Source organism: Felis catus (genome assembly GCF_018350175.1).
Source record: "Felis catus isolate Fca126 chromosome A2 unlocalized genomic scaffold, F.catus_Fca126_mat1.0 chrA2_random_Un_scaffold_37, whole genome shotgun sequence".
Lineage (NCBI taxonomy): Eukaryota > Metazoa > Chordata > Mammalia > Carnivora > Felidae > Felis > Felis catus.
In genome coordinates, this window is record NW_025408497.1 from 49,379 (window position 1) to 67,957 (window position 18,579).

General features: G+C 43.9%; 2 protein-coding genes and 1 long non-coding RNA gene across 8 annotated transcripts in view; 2 read left to right on the top strand and 1 right to left on the bottom strand.

Annotated features, from left to right (window-relative positions):
- LOC123383549 overlaps positions 1-18,579 on the bottom strand; it is a 202,087-nt gene that overhangs the window by 45,821 nt on the left and 137,687 nt on the right. For both annotated transcript variants that reach the window (XR_006593379.1, XR_006593378.1), the window contains exon 2: positions 2,520-2,582. This is a non-coding gene — a long non-coding RNA (uncharacterized LOC123383549). The remainder of the gene's footprint in view (positions 1-2,519; positions 2,583-18,579) is intronic.
- LOC123383548 (transport and Golgi organization protein 1 homolog) overlaps positions 1-18,579 on the top strand; it is a 355,976-nt gene that overhangs the window by 16,614 nt on the left and 320,783 nt on the right. The gene's annotated exons all lie outside the window — the stretch shown is intronic.
- Positions 16,167-18,579, top strand: part of LOC109497044 (transport and Golgi organization protein 1 homolog) — a 259,754-nt gene continuing 257,341 nt past the window's right edge. For all 3 annotated transcript variants that reach the window (XM_045051392.1, XM_045051393.1, XM_045051394.1), the window contains exon 1: positions 16,167-16,450. The gene's annotated coding sequence lies outside the window, so the exon portion shown is untranslated. The remainder of the gene's footprint in view (positions 16,451-18,579) is intronic.

Below are 18,579 nucleotides of genomic sequence, written 5' to 3' on the forward strand. Positions count from 1 at the left end.
TGGTACAGGTGTCTCTCGTGGAGAAGGATTGGGGCTGTCTGCAGAAAAGCAGGCATAGCGCTTCAGCAGACATGCCCTGTACACATGCCACGTGCTGGGCCCTGTGAGGCATGAGGCACAGCCTAACGTGTGTCCATCCAGTTGCACCCCCAGCCATCCCTCGTTGTTCGGTGAGTGATGAACACATCTGAATCGGGGCTTTTAGGCGTCTTCATCCAGTTATAAGGGATGGTTCTTCAAGTTCTTCTTGGGGATCACCTGAGGCATATGGGATACCCTCTGCACGTGATTTGGGATCTGACTGGGGCAAAGAGTTTAAGTTGTCGGAAGAATGAGGGGAGGGTTTTTTTTGTTTTTGATCTCCAAACAGTCGACTCAAATCAGAATAAACCTCCATCCCTTCTAGGGCTTTTTGCAGATCCAGAAGCAGGCGACACTCCCAAGAGTGACATCAACCCTGGCTCTGCCAAAACTGCCAAGAAGCACAAAGTAAATGCTCTGGCCACTTTCAGTTCTGAGTCCTTACGGACAGCCACATCTTTCTGTGCAGCACACTCTCCTGTCATTGGCTCTGGTTTGTGTGTCGTGCGGTATGTCTGCTCTTTTGTTTTTGTCTTTGTTTCCAAATGCAAAACCTTTACCCCGAGTCTACGGGCTTCCCTGTTTTCCACCTGGCATCTCTTTGTGGTAACTTTAGAAGCTAAGCGTGCTTACGGGTGAGGACCTTTTCCAGTGTGTTCCTGGAATACATCAAGGAGGATGACACCACACTCCACTTGGAAGTCTCCTACCTTGCCTCATTCTTTCTGGACCTCCTCAATGTGGAATCATCTCCTCAGACTTCTCTCATAATATCCTGAGGCTTTGCCTGTGTTCCTGCTGGCTCAGCCCTAATACCAGTTCTCAGTGGGACCTACACAGAGCCTCAGCTTTGGTATCGGTGAAAACAGGGGTAATATTTGTTTCCAAGAACATTATAAAAGGAAGACATTAAATACGTAAAGCCTCTGCAAAATCTCTGGGAAGTGTCCACTCACCCTTCTCACAGTTTCAATTAAGATATCTCCACACAATGATCATCAAAAAAAGATGGTCACGGGAGTTCGTTAAACTAAGACTGTTAACACCTCAGCCCAGGGATTGGGAATCGCCGTTTTAAACAATAAGACAGGGTCCCTCATTTTTCTATTCAAATTCGGGCTCTACCAGACAAAGAAAGAAAAGATCATTATGAGAATGTGTACATTCACAGATCTAGATCTGAAGACAATCATTTTCCATTACGTATAGACTCACAGATGCAGCCACCCACTGAAGTGTTCATCTGAGGCCACAGATAAACTACCGAGGACAGAATGCATGCAGGAAAACATAAGATAAGACGGAAATAACTCTAAATTTCTTTCCCTTATAGGACAACTATTTTGAAATTTCAAGAGGACTGTGCGCGGTAACAGACGACAGTGATTATGTATCGATTTTAAGAAGGTGTCAGACCTGCCTGAATGCTTTCCCTGCCCGTCCTGTCCCTCCACTTTGTCCTTCCTACTGTCCCCTAATACACCTTTCACCATTCTGTGTCAGCGTCTGCTTCTAGGACCATCCACTCTCACTCCCCATTGAGTACACACAGTGGGGTTCCTGTACACACAGGGAACAAGCTGGCAGAAATGGCGGCGACAGAGGATAGTAGCAACATCACCCTTTGTGCAAGAGAGCCTGAGGGAGTTTTCCAGGGTGGTGGGAACTTCCTGTGTCTAGATTTATGGGGCGTTTATGTTCATTTATTTTAGAAATATTCACTGACTCCCTGGTGCCTCAGAGTCAGATAGACAGGTATCTGCCCCTAGGAAATGGCGGAGTTCTAATGATGGGGAAGGATGAGGGACCAGCAGTGACTATGGGAGAGGAGTGAGGAGACCAACATGAAGTCAGACCCTCGCCCGGGATGCCAGGTCTCCCCAGAGAGCACCATGTGTAGGAGGGCTCTGAGGAGCAGAGATTTCTTGATCAGACCCGTGAACTACATAATCCCCCTGCGGTTTCCTCGCTGAGGGATGGCCAGAGCAGAAGCCAGCAGCTGGAGGACGCCCTGATCATGGCTGGATTGGAGCAGTGGACCTGGGGGACTGAGTCAGAGAAAGGGACGGGCAGAAGGTAGCGACAGGGAGTTTGAGAGACAAAGGGAAGAGAAGAGAAGGGACCTTTCTCTGCTGACTTCACCTACACTTCTGTGTGAACAAAAGGAGATTCTTGCCTCAAGGGTAGGGAAGAAGGCTGGCAAAAAGACAGAGTGACATTCTCAGCTCAAGTGCCCAGGATATCAGCCTTGCTCGTGAGTACCTACCACGGGAAGCCCGTGCTTTCTGTCATAATTGGAACGGCAGCTCATACCATTTAGTGAAAATCAATCCAATTATGAATCCCTCAACATTAAAGTACTGCAACAAAATTAAGTGAACAGACTGAAAGACACAACACAGGATAAAGTCCAAAGGTAGATCGACTGCAGTACTTACGGGAATCCAGTCCATCAGAAAAGGAGGTACCCCAGTGCAGGCATTCAGACACCTGGGAAATATCTGCAAATGTTAAAAAAAAAAAAAATGTAGTCCTTACTTCAAAAACAACATTGGCATTAGACACAAAGGGATCATGACTTAAGGTTTAGAGAGAAACCATATGACTTCATGGTGCTGTACCCATGAGATCAAGTTGCATCAAATTATACCCTTTAACTTGAGGCTATTTGTTATATGTAAATCATACCTCATTAAAGAGAGTTTCAAAACATAAAATGCTAGGAGAAAATGTGGGAAAGTTCCTTTCTAATCCTGAAGTGCATGGGTGATAAGAGTCTGTCCGCCCATGTCTCAAAAATCCAAAAATGGAGGCATTTAAAAAAATTAGTAATAGCAGAGTAGGAGGACCCTGAGCTCACCCTGTCCCATGTTTTCAACTACATAACATCCACATCCAAGTCCATAAACCACAGAGGGATCCAGAGAGTGGCAGAACAAACTCCACCACTAAATAGAAGCTGTATCTGAAAGGTTAGGAAGGTCAGAAAGGTGGAGGGTGGCTGCCTGCAGAGAGGGCAGAGAAAGTGAGCCCTCACACCAGGGAGCTCACACAAACAAGACTAATCCCCAAAACAGTTGGCTTTAAAACCCAGAGGGGCTGAATTCCCTTGAGTTTGGATCCTGGAGCTTTGGAGGTCAGCTGACCCAGCACTGGGTGATCCAAGAGGATGAGTGAGAGCCAGGTCCCTGCCTGTGTAGAGAGGCAATGTAAACATGGCATTGTACACAATGCCAAGGCAACAGGAGACAGATCTGCTCATGCTGACTTCTGAGTGGTTGGGGGACTTTTCCAACAATGAGGGAGTTCACAGGCACCATTTTTCTCCCCCCCTCCCCCCAGATAAAGCACAGAGGCACCTACCAGGGAGTGGACCTGCAAGGACACTCGCTACCTAACGTGCTAGCTGTGTGCCAGTCCCAAGCGTTCTCTGGGGGGCTCACCCACTCCAAGCCTGCTGGCCTTGGCAAACTTTGTGCAAACCACACGGGCACCCTGTGTGGCCAGCTGCAGGCAAAGCTGCCATTGCACACTGTGCACATCTGCACTGCACCCAACTATGCACCCCTGGCTACCCTCACCGGTCTCACCCAGCCACATGTCTCCAGCCACTGATGCACTCTGTGCACAGCCTTGAGCCCCTGATTGCCCTGGTGCATAGCCCCCAGCCACCAAGGACAGCTACATATTTGTCAACAGAATCTTGGCAAGCCAGAGGGAAGTGACATGACATATTCAAAGTGCTGAATGGAAAAATCAGCAGCCAAGAATACACTATCCTGAAAGGCTATCATTCAGAACAGAAGGAGACATGGAATCTCCCCAACAAAAACTAAAAGAGTTTGTACCACTAAATCAGTCCAGCAAGAAATACTAAGAGGGACTCTGAGTGGAACAGAGAGACCAAAAGTGACAAAAGGGAGGGAGAAAACACAAATCCAGTGAAAATGAACATTTCTGTAAAAAATCAGTCGAGGAACTCACAAAAATGGATATAAAATATAATAACGTACCAAAACATAGTAGGGAGGAGAAAATAATGGGTTCAAAGGTAAATGACCATCAACTGAATACAAACGGCTAAAAGCAAAGAAATTATGTAAAAACTTAATGGTCACCATATATCAAAAACCACCCATAAATATTCAGAGAATAAGTAGAAAGAAAATATATCACTAAAGTAAATCAGGAAAACATGAAAGGAGAAAGACAAGAAAGGATCGAGAAAATCAGGAAAAAACACAACAAAACAGGGAATAAAATGGCAATACATACATACAAATCAATAATTACTTTGAATGGAAATGGAATGAATGCTCCAATAAAAAGACATAGGGTGTAAAAATGGATGAAAAAACAAAACAGATTTATATGCTGTCTACAAGTGACCCATTTTAGACCTCAAGACACCTACAGAATGAAAACGAGAGGATGTGGAGAAACGTCACGCAAATGAATGTCAAAAGAAAGCTGGGGTAGCAATGCTTGTATCAGAGGGAAAAAAACAGAATGGACTCAAATAAAATGACAAATGAGAGAGGAGAAATCGTAACCAACACCTCAGAAATACAAACAACCATAAGATAATATTATGAAAACTTGTAAGTCAAAACTTTGGACAATTTACAAGAAATAGATAAATTCCTAGAAACATAGAAGTTACATAACCTGAAACAGAAATAGAAACATGAACAGAACAACAGCCAGCAAGCAAATTGAGTCAGAAATCAAAAAACTCTCAACAATCAAAAGTCTAGGACCAGATGACTTCACAGGTGAACTCTACCAAACAGTTAAAACAGTTAAAACAGTCATCTTCTTAAGCTATTCCAAAATATAAAAAATGATGGAAAACTTCCAAATTCATTCTATGAAGCCAGCATTACCCTGATACCAAAACCAGAACAAGAGCCCACTAAAAAAGAGAACTCCAGGGGCGCCTGGGTGGCTCAGTCAGTTAAGCAACTGACTTTGGCTCAGGTCATGACCTCACGGTTCGTGGGTTCAAGCCCCGCATCAGGCTCTGTGCTGACAGCTTGGAGCCTGGAGCCTGCTTCGGATTCTGTGTCTCCCCCTCTCTCGGCCCCTCCCCCACTTGTGCTCTGTCTCTCTCTCTCTCTCTCTCTCTCTCAAAAATAAATAAAATGCAGTGAAAACTCTTGTATATACATCTGTGTAACCTTTGTGAGAGTAGTTTTGCCCCATAGATTTCTAGAAATGGAATCTTACTCTTAATTTTTCATTAGGTGCCTGCCTTGCCGCCCACATTTCTTAGTTAATCTGTGGGTCCTACTGAAACAGTGGCAGAGGGCAAACAACTGAACTGTCCTGCTTCCTGTTAATTGGAGGTGCTCAGGACTCCTGCTTGGCCACACAGCTTCAATGTTAAGGAAACATGACCTCCTGAGTCTGCAGCGGCCAAAATGTTTGCTTTTGTTTAATTGCCAGTCAGAGGAAAATACATCCCGGGTGAGAGGGCCTGTATCTACCTCATCCTCTTTTCTCATTTTTATTTGAGAAGCAGAGAAGTCCAGGGGCTGCTTGGGGCACGATGAGGGATAGTAAGTTTGTCATTCAGGATTGTCAGATGACTTTTGTGACAGTGGAAAGAAGAATTCTATATGATAATGAAAACAAACAAACCCCACACAGTGTCATGGATGAATCTTTGAAAAATGTTGAGTCAAAGAATCAAGATACAAAAGAATGTGTACAGCGTCATCTCTGATTATCTCCCGTTGTGTAACAAATTACTCCAAATCTTCTGGGTTTAATACAACAGAAATCACTTATTATTGCATATGCTTTCTGTGTGTCAGATATTTGGGAGTGGCTTGGAGCAATTCTGCCTCTGGGTTGCTCTTGAAGTTGAGATTGCAGTCGAATGCTTTTTTTGGGGTGCAGGCATCGGAAGGCTGGACTCGGGCTGAGGATCCACTTCTAAGGTGGTTCAATCACAAGGCTGGCAAGTTGGCGGTAGCCACTGGTGGGAGGCCTCAGTTCCTGTCCACAAGGGCCTCTTCAAAGGACCACTTGAATCTCCTCATGCTCCCCTCAGAGTGAACAATCTGAGAAAACTGGGAGAAAATCACAGTTAACTTTTGTGACAGCCTTAGAAGTTAGTCACACTAGACCAGCCCTGATTCAATATAGGAAGAGACCATTAAGAGACCTGTATCATTGGGGGCCATCTTGGAAGCTGGTGACCATAATTTCATTTATCTGAAGTTCAAAAATAGGCAGAAAAACCCTATATTGCTTAGGGAGGCATGCTTATGTGTTAAAATTATAGAAGAAAAAGGGCAATGATCACCATAAAAGTGGTCATCTTTTGAGGGGAAATATTTGTGAGAGGGTAAGGATCAATTGTGAAAGAATACATTTATGTTTTATGTACTTTTCCAAAGAGTAATAAGTTTCATGATTACAAGAAAATACTCTTTAGAAACAGTAAACCAAAAGAGAATGGACTTGAGAAACAAAAAGTGTTCTTTTGTCTTTTAGGTCTCAAACATAGGATTCCTGAAGGCTAATTGAAAGTCTGGCCAAAAAAGGAAAAAACAATAGCAACAATTAACACTTACAATTAGCCAACAGTTCTCATGTGTTCCAGAAAATAAAAAGCAAATGCTTCATACAGATTTCCTTGCTTAATCCCCACAATAACTAGCTTATTTTTGATTATCCCCTTTTTTGTAAATTAGGAAACTGAGAATGAGGGTGATTTAGGCATCCTACCGACCAGGCAATAAGTGGTAGATGTAGGGTTTGAATCCAGCCACTGTGCCTTTCTGATGCAGAAAAGAAGGTCAGACCATTGGTATACATTTTAATTCTATTTTTTGCCTAGATTGAACAAACTTTGGAAACCCTTAGCTGGATCAGTCAAGTAGTCGGTCCCAGTATGCGACTGGCACGGAGTAAGTACTATAAACTATACTTGAATTAAAAAAAAATGAGAGAGTGGGGTTCCTGGGTGGCTCAGTCAGTTAAGTGCCTGACTCTTGATTTTGGCTTAAGTCATGATCTCAAGGTTTGTGGGTTCAAGCCCTGTGTTGGGCTTTGAGTTGACAGTGTGGAGTCTGCTTAGAATTCGGTCTCCCCTTCTCTCTGTCCCTCTCCTGCTTGCACTCTATCTTTCAAAAAATTTTTTTTTTAAATGAGAGAAAAAAATGAAAAGAAACAGATGTTTCCTAAGTGAATAAAGAATTAAAGATTAATTTATTCTATTTATTTATTTATTTTGCAAAAATCTTGTATGGAGCACATTATGTGGCAAGCCCTGGCTAATGGTCTATGTGTCTTACAAGTATTAATTCTTTTACTGTTTTGTAACTGTCCCCTGATGTCCACTCTAATTCATCTCTAAAAGGTAAGTCGCTGGGGATATTCCCTTCTTCACTTGCCTTGAGGCAAGCTGGAAGTTTTCTGTTTTTCCAAGTACTTGACTTTTGCCCCCTGGGGCTTGATATTTTAGCATCTTACTTTTGCAAATCAATTCCACAGCAGTACTGCTGAACTCTTACCCCTACTGGATTTGGGGGGGGGGGGCGGGGGGCGGAAATGAATGTATTTCCTTCTGTAACCTAACAAACGAGTCCTTGTTTTGTCAAACTTTCTGACAACTTTTTGGGTTAATGTGGATGGGAACATCAAAACCCTTGAGGTTTATCTTGTAAACTTCATGACGGGAAATGTGCATACATCGTGGTTTATTTCAGTTTCTCTTTTTAGTTTCTTTAACAAGTGCTAAATAGGATTCATTCAGTTATTTTCTGGCATGATATTTCTCCAAATCACCCGTTAGCAAGTCTGAACGTGTCTGCTTGTTGTTCTAATGAAGGAATCTCAGCCTCCTTATCAGCAATGCCTCTGGGACATAGGCTAAATTCTACTGTGATAAATCAATTTAGACTGGGAGAGAGTCCTAGTGATGGAAAGTTATTTCGTTCAATCAGTATTTCCTGATGTACAAATGGACACTGTGGAAAACTTAAGTTAAAAATTCCATTTTAATTTGTATTATCTTTGCTATCATTATAAAAAGGAACAGTGTAAATTTGCTAGAAAACATATTTTCTTTTACTTGATGGCTAATCCATTTGTTTATTCAACAGTTATGGAGTATCTATTGTGGGCATGGTCCCAGCCCTCAGGGGGCTCACAGTTTGGGCAAGGGCAGGGGTGTGTTGGGTCTGTGTACCTGTTGGTGATGATAGTGGGGTAGTAGGGTTGGAGGGGGGGGATTTGTATAAAAAGTTAAAGAAATATAATGTGGTATATTGCAAATAGTGTATTTGGGGAACTTAGGGATGGGGCTTCTAAATCAATATGGGGGCCTGGTGAGGGTTGGTAGGGTACAGCAATACTTCCTGATGAAAGTAACATCTGAACTGTATCTTAAGGTTAAAGATGTGTTTGGGGCAAAAGAGAAAGAGAAAGGCACTCTGGACAGAGAAACAGTCTGACCTATTCCAGGAACTCCGAACAGTTTGGGGTTGGTGAAGCTACTTAATATGGAAGTTAGAGAGTGATTTGAGAGGAGGAAAAGGGCTTGGGAGAATCCAGGGTCTGGAGAGCTGGGTATCTAATATTAAAGAGCCTGGTCTACATATCTGTTGCAGTGGGGATCCTAAAATGGCTTAAAATAGGGAAAAGACAAGATGAGGTTTGTGTTCTAGAAAGATCTCTCTTGGCAAAAGTTCAAAAACCTGTGCTTTTTGGTGTAGCAATTCAATCTCCAGGCAATTGGTGTGAACGGGAGTAAAGATTTAGCTACTGAGAAAGAAGTGAAATGCTCTTTATCTCTAATAGTAAACAATTGAAAATAGTCAAAAGGTTCAACACTGCAGACATTAGAAAAATAAATGTAATAAATTTAGAAAATGGCAAATGTATTTTAGAAACATTAAAATGAGGTTGTAGACAAGGAAAGCTATTCATGATACATGAAAAGGAAAGGTGTGACCAAGAAGTGGTATATTCAGTATTACCTTTCGAATATTTACTGAGACTGTACATACATATATATCTATATAATGAATATATTGAATATTGAGTGACATATACTTAGGTATGGGTATCGCTGGAGAGTGGTATTATGGGTATTCAAAAATGTTTTTCTTGTATTTATCTGCATTTTGTAAGTTTTAAATAATAAATCTTTTTATTTATCCAATAAGAAGATAACTTTAGGGGCACATGAGTGGGTCAGTTGGTTAACCGTCCGACTTCAGCTCAGGTCATGATCTCGTGGTCCGTGAGTTCGAGCCCCGCGTCGGGCTCTGTGCTGACAGCTCAGACCCTAGAACCTGTTTCAGATTCTGTGTCTCCCTCTCTCTCTGACCCTTCCCCGCTCATGCTCTCTCTCTCTCTTTGTCTCAAAAATAAATAAACATTAAAAAAAATTAGAAGATAACTTTAAAATATTTTACATAGAAGCCAGTAACATTTGGCTACTTTGGTAGCTGTTTAGAGGAAGACAAAAAAAGCAGGAATGCCCTTTCTGGAGTATGTATTCCATCTTTTGGAACATTTTGTATTGTACTGCTTACTCTAATTCCTGTGACTTCGGATACCTTGGAACGAGAATGTACAGCATGACCTTTAATGATTGTTCTGTATTGGGTTTGGAGTCACCAAGTTCATACCAGGGTCAAATCACTCTTCCACCATTGCTGTTGTATTTGTGAGGTGAGAGCTACTTGGTGCCATTGGCTTGTCTTTAGGGTCTATTAGCTACAAAAGGCACTTTTTTGGTTTGAGTCTCTCCTCGATCAAATTTTAGCCACCCTCATCTGAATCTTCTTCTCAAATAGACCTTGACTTTTGGGCTTGCATTTACATTGACCAATTTTAGCAACAATCCTGTCAAGATGGTTTGGCCATCATCCCCATCCTCCATATCTGATCACCTTCCTTATCTCCCATCCCTCCCCTTGCCTGCCTCAGGAAGAATCCTGTTGGGTCAGTTTAGCAAAGAATTATGCTATGCCTAACCATAAGAGACTCTTAAATACTGAGAACAAACTGAGGGTTGATGGGGGGTGGGGGAGAGGGGAAAGTGGGTGATGGGCATTGAGGAGGGCACCTCTTGGGATGAGCACTGGGTGTTGTATGGAAACCAATTAGACAATAATTTATATATATATATATATATATATATATATATATATATAAAAGAATTATGCTACTCCTTTAATACCCACCTATGGTATTATGTCTACCCCACCTATGTTCTATGTCTACCCCACCTATGTTCTTCTTCTTGACTAGAAATCCCAACTTTTCCTGGGGCATGTGGGTTGCTCAGTCGGTTATGTGACTGGCTCTTGATTTCAGCTCAGATCGTGATCTAATGGTTATGAGTTTGAGCCCCTCCTGGAGCACACTCCACCTATCCCTGCCCCCACCCTGGGCTCCACGCTTACAGTGCAGAGAAACTTGGTAAAAATGTAGGTTCTCAATCTCTACCCCTTCAATATCCTGATTTAGTCGTTCTGCTGCTGGGCTTGGATATCTGCATTGTAATGGCACCTCAAGCGATTCTGATGGACATGGATCATAGACAACCCTTTGAGAAGAGCACACCACTTTCCTCTCCTGGTCTACACAGCATATCACCCTTCCCTCTCCCTGGGCCCCTGTCCAGTGGCTCTGGAAAACCATGGTAGACAGTACTCATAAAAACAATATATTTAGAAGACCAGGATCCAGAGACTCCTGAGGAGCAATAAATGACCACAAGGTGGTCTGTGGCACCTCTGAAGTTGCAATGGTATTTGAGCATGCTCTCTTTTCTGGTAAGAAAGAGTACAGCTTTCAGATTCTCAAAGAAATCCACTATCCAAACATTAACCCTGCAAAGCCATGAAGCAGTTTTATGCCTTGAAAATTAATTATCTTCCCTCTTGATATGTTTCACATCTGAGCTTTGTATAGCTTAGATTGTTTTTCTCGGACCACGCCCATGTCTGGGCACATAGTCTACTGCCTTGGCAGATGTAGGAAGGACATATACTGGAGGGGTAGTGGTGAAGACTTTCCTGTTGAATGCCTCATTCCCTTCTCCTCTATTATCCTTTTCCTTAGCATTTTTCTGTCGTTTATATTGTTCTGGGCCTTTTTTACCTTCTTTTTGAAGTAATTGAACTGGGTTCTTCTTTTGAAGTAACTGAGCCTGAGTGGTTCAGTTGATTGAGCGTCTGACTCTTGATTTGGGCTCAGGTCATCATCCCAACCTCGTGGGATGGAGCGTCAGCTCCACACTGAGCCTGGAGTCTGCTGAAGATTCTCTCTCTTGGTCTCTCTGCCTCTCTCCCGTGCTCTCTCTCTCTCTCTCTGTCTCTCTAAAAAATAAACAAAAATTATGTAAATTGACAGCCTCATTAGTGTTCAATCCTGTGCTTATTAAAATATGCTTCAAATAAGAGAAACACAAGTTGAAAAGGGGGGTAGCTTTATGTGTTTCTGTCTACATAACCGAATTTTTTGCTCCTAGGGAGACTGCAAAATGGTGGGTTTTCTTTGTTTGTTTGTTGTTGTTGTTATTGTTGTTTTTACCTTAAGTCTCTAAAGTAGTGAGAGAGAAACAGGGTAGGGAATGGCTTTAGGTAGCTAGCATCCTTGCAGTCAGAGGTCAGAGTTTGGGCACAAAACCTAGGTCTGCCAATTGCATCAAGCCTTGACCTTGGACAGGACAACACCTAGGTGAAGCAGCTGGGACTCAGCCTAATCTTTTCTGGTGATGGGCAGTTGTGGCTATATCCACTTCCCAGAGGCAGCATCTTGACAGTGTGCCATGTTCAGTGTCAAAGGCACAAGCCGTGATGTTTCGTGACACAGTGTTATCGGTGGTGGTGGCTTCACTAGCCCAGTTCTGTGGCATAGATTTTGGAGTTGTTCCTGGTTGCACAACTTCTGTGCCAAGTCCTGCAGCCCTTCCAGAAGGTCTGGGGCTACTCAGTCTACTTTCAGTGAATTGCTTTCTGCTGAAATCAACCATCTCCTGTTGCTCTTGGATGTTTCCTCCAAACATACCTTGAGCAGCTTTGCTTCCACATCTTCCTCATGTCCCGTTTCTCCTTTTCAAAGACATGTTTTTTAAATCTAACTTTATCAGCAATGGTATACCATTTAAAAAATCATTCTGACAGTTCCCTTTTTTTTCTGTTTATTTTTTAACATGGAGATGTTAAAATGTACGCAAAGGTACAGAGAGTGGTATAGTAAACTTCCAAAGCACATTACCCAGTTTTACCATCTTATTCACATTTCCGCTCTCCTTTTCCCACTTTATGGGGGGACAGTATTGTATGGAGTATTTTATGGCAATTCCCAGACATCATATCATCTCACCCATAAATACCTTATATGTATGTCTGACTATCAGATAGGAACTTCGAAAATAAGATAAGCACGATGTCACTATCACACCTAATAAAGTTAAAAATAATTAAGAAAATCTTTTTTATGTTTATTTGTTTTTGAGAGGAGAGAGAGAGAGAGCGAGAGAGAGAGAGAGAGAAAGGAAAGACAGAGAGACAGAGCACCAGCCAGCGAGGGGCAAAGAAAGAGGGAGACACAGAATCCGAAGGAGGCTTCAGGCTCTGAGCTGTCAGCATAGAGCCTGACGTGGGGCTCAAACTCACGACCTGTGAGATCATGACCTGAGCTGAAGTCGGACACCCGACAGACTGAGCCACCCAGGCACCCCAACAATAATTTTTTAATATCATCCAATTCCAGTCCATGTTCCTACACTTCTAGTGTTCTCCAAAATGAATTTTGACAATTGGTTTCTTCAATCAGACTCCACATAATATGTACACAATGTATGGGTGGGTGATATGATATGTCTGTTTTCCCAATTTGTTTTCAAAATTAAATATAATTCACATAGATCTTATGTATGTCTCTTACTTCTTTAAAAATCTATAGCAGTTCCTCCTTCCTCTTTATTTCATGCTATTTATTTTTTGAAGTATTTCCCAATGTCTTGTAGAATTTCTCAATTTCTTGGTTTGTCTGAGTGCAACCTCACATGTTCCTCTCTCTCCTTTTCTCCCCTAAATTGGTGGTTAGATCTAGGGGCTTGATTAGATTCAGTTTTCATGTTTTATGTCCTATATTTTTCTCTTCTTTATTTTTCTTCACTTTATTTATTTTTAATATCTAGCTTAGTCACATCTCCTCCAAGAGTTCTTCACTTTATCTCCACCTCTGCCCTCGGTGGTGGCTCCTTTCTCAGACACATGTAGCACTTACCTATCTATTTATTTATCTATCAAAGCATTTTCACTTCTATTCTTAAAAAGGCAAGGACTAGGTCCTGAGTGCAGAGATCATGTATGGCTCAGAACTGCTATTTTTCTCCGTATCTAGCACATAATGTGGCTGACACAGAGTAGGTGCTCCATAAATAGTTGTTGAGATAAATGGATATGAAAGTCCAAATCATATATCAACTATCAACTGCTTAGTACTTGCTGCCTTCTGTGTGGTTTCTCACTGGGTTACAAGCCTTGACTCAACTCCTGGAGTATGAGTCCCTTGAGGGCAGAGAGGAAGTCAAATACATTCTTGTAGTCTGGTTACTTAACACTATGCTCTGTTTATGACCAGCGCATGTACAATGTGTCTTCGAGTGAGGACCCTTTCACATTTATCCTTGCTGTTGGATTTTTATAAGCTTAAATGAGAGGTGCGTGTGACAAGCATGAGCAAGAGTAAAATATTACATAAATGTAGATAAGTGTGACAATAATAATCTTCTGTACTTCTTTTGCTTTTGTACTCTGAAGAGACCCAATCTCTGGTTGAAATGTATGAAGATATTGACTTTCATCACCTTTTTAAAGAAAAGGTATCTACTCCTAGGGTTTAATTCATTCATAAAGAGGGATTACAGGGCCATCTACCAGGGGGCCAACTTTTTATCATGTGGATTAATGGTATGGCCATCCCTCGAGATGGGCCATCTATTTAAAGGAGTGAAAAGCGTTTAGGGTGATTACTCAAAGGTCTTTTGGTTGCAACTGACAAAAACCTAAAGCATAATAGTTTCAGCAAAAAGAAAAGAGTTTTGGATTCATAGCTCTGGAAATTCTAAGGATATCTGCTTCTCTGATTGTTGATCTTATCTCACTGTGTCATTTTTGGTCAGCTTTCCAATGTGGCCATAAGTAATTAGCTTTAGGTTGTCTATTTTTGAACACCAAGCTTCCACAAAACAGACAGTCTTTCCCTGTTGCCCTGTAGAAAGGTTCAAAGGAGAACTTTTAATCCTGTTACTGTCCTGTGTCCATCCCTAAAGGAATCACTGTGGCTAAGGAAAAGGGGTCATTCATTGGTCAGGATTAAATCACATACCCACTCTCACTGGGTGGTAGATGGCGCTCTAAATGACAAATGTGTCACATGTGAGGGAAGAGGAGTTTTCCCCAACTCAGAGTAGGATGAGACCAGAAGAAAAGGTGCAGGGGAAAAATAGCAGCTGTATGTGCCTCAGGGCAACCTCCGCTCAGAGCTCTGTAGCCTACAGATCCCTCTGGAAGGTGCACTTGTCTGGTGATAAGTTCAGGGCTCTTGGTTTTCTTGATAGTTTTTTCCCCTTCACGTTTGGTCCCTTTGGTCTAGTAGGTCACTATTTGATGTGAGTGCCATAATGGGCTATTCCATTTCAGTTCTAAAGATGTTACACAGTGCAGTTCTAACATGAACTTCTTGATAGCCTTTAAGGGGTCAATGGATTTCTGGGAGATGCCCAATCATTAATCCAAACTTCTTAGAATTTTATCCTAGTATGATCATTTAGTTTAATACTTCTGGAAGGAAAACTCACAGATGAAATGTTAGTCTGAATGGAATATGTTTAAGATATTATTTATTTTTAAGATATTTACCTTAAAGAAAAATAAAAGAATGACCAGGAAGCATCATTTTTAAAGATTACAAATCACCTTCCCTTGCATTTGACCTTGCAACATCTTCTAAAACAGGTTTGCTAATCTCCTCTCTTACAGATGAAGAAATTGAGGCTTCTAGGAATCAATGACGTGCCCAAGATTACACAGTGCTTTAGACAGGATTTCAGGATTTCACCTCTGAGTCTCATAACTTTAAATACCACCCTCTAACTCTCTACTGCCTCCCTGATGCCTTAAGACATTTTTTAGAAGAAAGAACACATTCTACTGGAAGTAATCAGAGGGAAGGTCTGGAAGTAAACATGAGCCATAACTGAGCTTTTTATTCTGTTACCTAAATGAGTGATGGAAAGCTCAGGCGGGAGGATGACACTCATACAGTTTACGCACCCCCAAGTTCACTCCTGAATTGTTAGGACAATCTTGTTTGAACTCCCAGACAAGTGAGAAATTAAAAGCAGACAGTGACGACTCTGTTTTGTTAACTTGGTGCCTTTTAAATTAACCGGACCTTTCAAGTGCTGCTTTAGATTAAAAGTGGCTAATTGGATAAAGGGAGCAGAGCCACTCAGCTGGATGGATAGTATTGTAAAAGCTCAGACCGAGTTACAGAAAAGGAACGCACAAGAATAATTTTTACGATAATGTTTTAATTATAAAGTGAAGGCAGATTCCTCCACTCTATTCCAATCCGAGGACAAGGTAATATGTCACCGCGGCGCTGAAAAGCATACAGGCTGATAGATAGTTAGGTCCTTTTATTTTAAGGCAGGCTTGAAGGCAAAAACTTTCTAGTGCCAAAACCCTTCACGATTAAAAAAAAAAAATTTTTTTTTTAAAGTATTTGGCGTGCCCTCGCAAATATCTGCACAGGGAGTAGGGCTGACGGTGGGAGAGCAAGGCTGAGGCCATTCTTATTAATATTAAATAGCCACGTCCGTATCCTTGAAGCAAGAGAGGAGAGAGGAGGGAGAGGAGCTGCTGACATTGACAATGAATCCAAACAGGAGTTGCAATAGCGGTGTCCACCACGTTGCCTCTGCCCCCGCCTGGCCTTCTGGGAGTTGTAGTTTTCACGGGAGCGGCTCCCCTGGAAAGCCGGGAACGCCCCGTCCGGACCGAACTACAGATCCCAGGCTGCGCGCGGCCGCCCGCCCCTCCCTCCCGGGTGCGAGTGTAAACTCGCCGCGCGGGGGCGGGTGGCCGCGCGCGGGCAAGCGGGCTGAGCTGGGCACTGCGCGGGGGCACACCGCTCGGGGGACCCAGGCCCCGCCACCTTCCCTCCGCCCCAGGCTCTGTTCTCACTTTTGAGCAGTGGAAGGACGGGAAGCGGGAGCCATGCAGTCGGAATCGGGGATCGTGCCGGATTTCGAAGTCGGGGAGGAGTTTCACGAAGAGCCCAAAACCTATTACGAACTCAAAAGTCAACCTCTGAAGAGCAGGTGAGTGGTGACAGCTGGAGGGAGGCGCGGAGCGCGGCTGGGGGCCCCGTGCCCCACACAGTGGGGCGAGGAAAGCCGGTCGTCCGGGCTCTGGGACAAGGACCCCGTGTCCTTGCCCGGGGGCAGAGGGCGAACTGCCCCCGCAGTTGGGGGGCCGCGTCCGCCCGGGCTGTGCGCCTCCGGGGGCTCAGTTCAAGTGCGCTGCGGGGGCGTTGCAGGCAGCCTACCACCGCCGGCCCAGGTGAGGGGTCCCTGGGCACGGCATACTGGCCGCTGAGACCGGGTGGGGGCAGGGGAGCGACCGGGCGAGCAGGTGGGGGAGGAGGAGCGCGGGAACCGGACGCTGTCCCGGTGGGAAGGAGAAAAAAAGAGTTTCTGGTGAACCTCTTTTCTGAAGATCCCGGCGGGCTGAGTACTCGGAGAGGGAGTGCTTGGGGTGGATTGAAACGCGGCGTTGATGGAAGCAATTAATTCGTTTGTGTCGCCTCCTCGGAGTCGGGCTCCTCTGGGAAAGTCCGCCCCTGGCCGCCTCCAGGTGATGTTTCCCGGAGCCCCGCCTCTCACCTTGCCCACCCGGGCACGGCGGCGCGGGCGGGTCGGGGGCAGCGGGTGGGCGTGTCACCTCGTTCAGATGAAACAACTCCCCGGGCACTAGAGTCCCATTCAAATCCAGGCCTTCCCTGGAGGGAAAAAAAAAAAAGCCTCGTAACTGGAGGGTATTGGGACAGACCTGCATGGCAGGGCCCCTGCTTGGCAGCGACACGCGTTTAATTTGCAGGGGAGTTCAAAAACTTTTTGGAGAGAAGTGAAGACACCCGCTGGTCTGGCGCCCCACCACCTCTAGTGCCCATTTCTTATGCTACCTCCGTTCCCACTCCGTTCTGTCGGAACGGGTTGGGTATCTTTCTTTCTCTGTCCGGGGGCCGCTCCAGACATTTCCCGTGTTTACGAAGAGGGACATGGTCATTGGAGGTTGTGATAGCAGAGAAGGGTTTATGTCCACCCCTCTCAGTTCTGAAATAAGGTGAAGCTATAGTTTGAGGGTTAAGCAATGCTTCTGCACACCCACCTCAAACCTTCCTGCCTGCCCCTCACGTGGGTAAAGTCAGGGTGAATGGACCTGGCTGGCAGAGGGGGAGGAGGGTTCAGTAATCAGGGTGAATGAAGAGAAGGACAACTGGCCGGGGGGTGAAGTAGTACATAGTCCAGTCTTTGCTTCTGGGGTGCACGGGGCTCCTGTTTGCTCTAGCCGCAGGCAGAGCCTGGTTTGTTTCCTTCGGGGCTGCGTCAGGACTCTGAGTCCAAGTTGGGGAAGAAAACCTGGGAGTGGCGTATCCACTTCCCGGGGTTGCTGAAGCAGCCTCTTTGCAGTCGCTTCACAGTGATTGGAAGGAAATGCAGTTAGATGCCTACAAGCAGCCTTTAGTTGATGGTTTCTCTTCATAATGGCTGTTTTGTGTGTGAGAGGAGATTGTGTGTGTTGGGGGTGGGGGTTTTGAGTAATATTGTGTGAAGGGTATTGTTGGTTATGCTCATTGGGGCTTTATGTGCATTCGGCTGAAGGGACCAGTGTTTTACTGAGCAGTCTCTGCTTTTGCTTCTATAAGCAAATGCTTACATGGCCAGAATGAGGGAGTGAGTGTTTGAGTGTGTGTCTGTAGTCCTGAAAGAAATGAATTAACCGGACTGTTTGGAACATTTTTGATGGGAGCTGATACATAGCATTAAATGAGTTTGAGAGAGTGAGGAAAATACCATCTGGAAAAACCCAAATGAGTGCCATGAAACTCATGTTGAAGGATTTGGGCCTGTTCTTTTTCAGAGTCGGCAAAAAATTACTTGCAAGGGTGAGCGTCCTCGGTAGCTAGCTAGCATGTGTAAGGAAAAATGTGGCTACGTGGGAAGCAATGGCTTCACACGTTGAAGCTAGAAACAGGTGCGGGACAGAACCGGTATGGAGAGGAATGCTAAATTAAAAAAGTTGTTGTAAAACTTGTCTGTGGAGCAGACACATGCTCTTTGAAATAAACCAGTTAAATAAAATCTGTGAATAAATATATGGGGTTGGCAAAATTTCCCTATACTGTTTTCCACAGTTGTCTAACTTATTGTCATCGGCATCTGTTGTG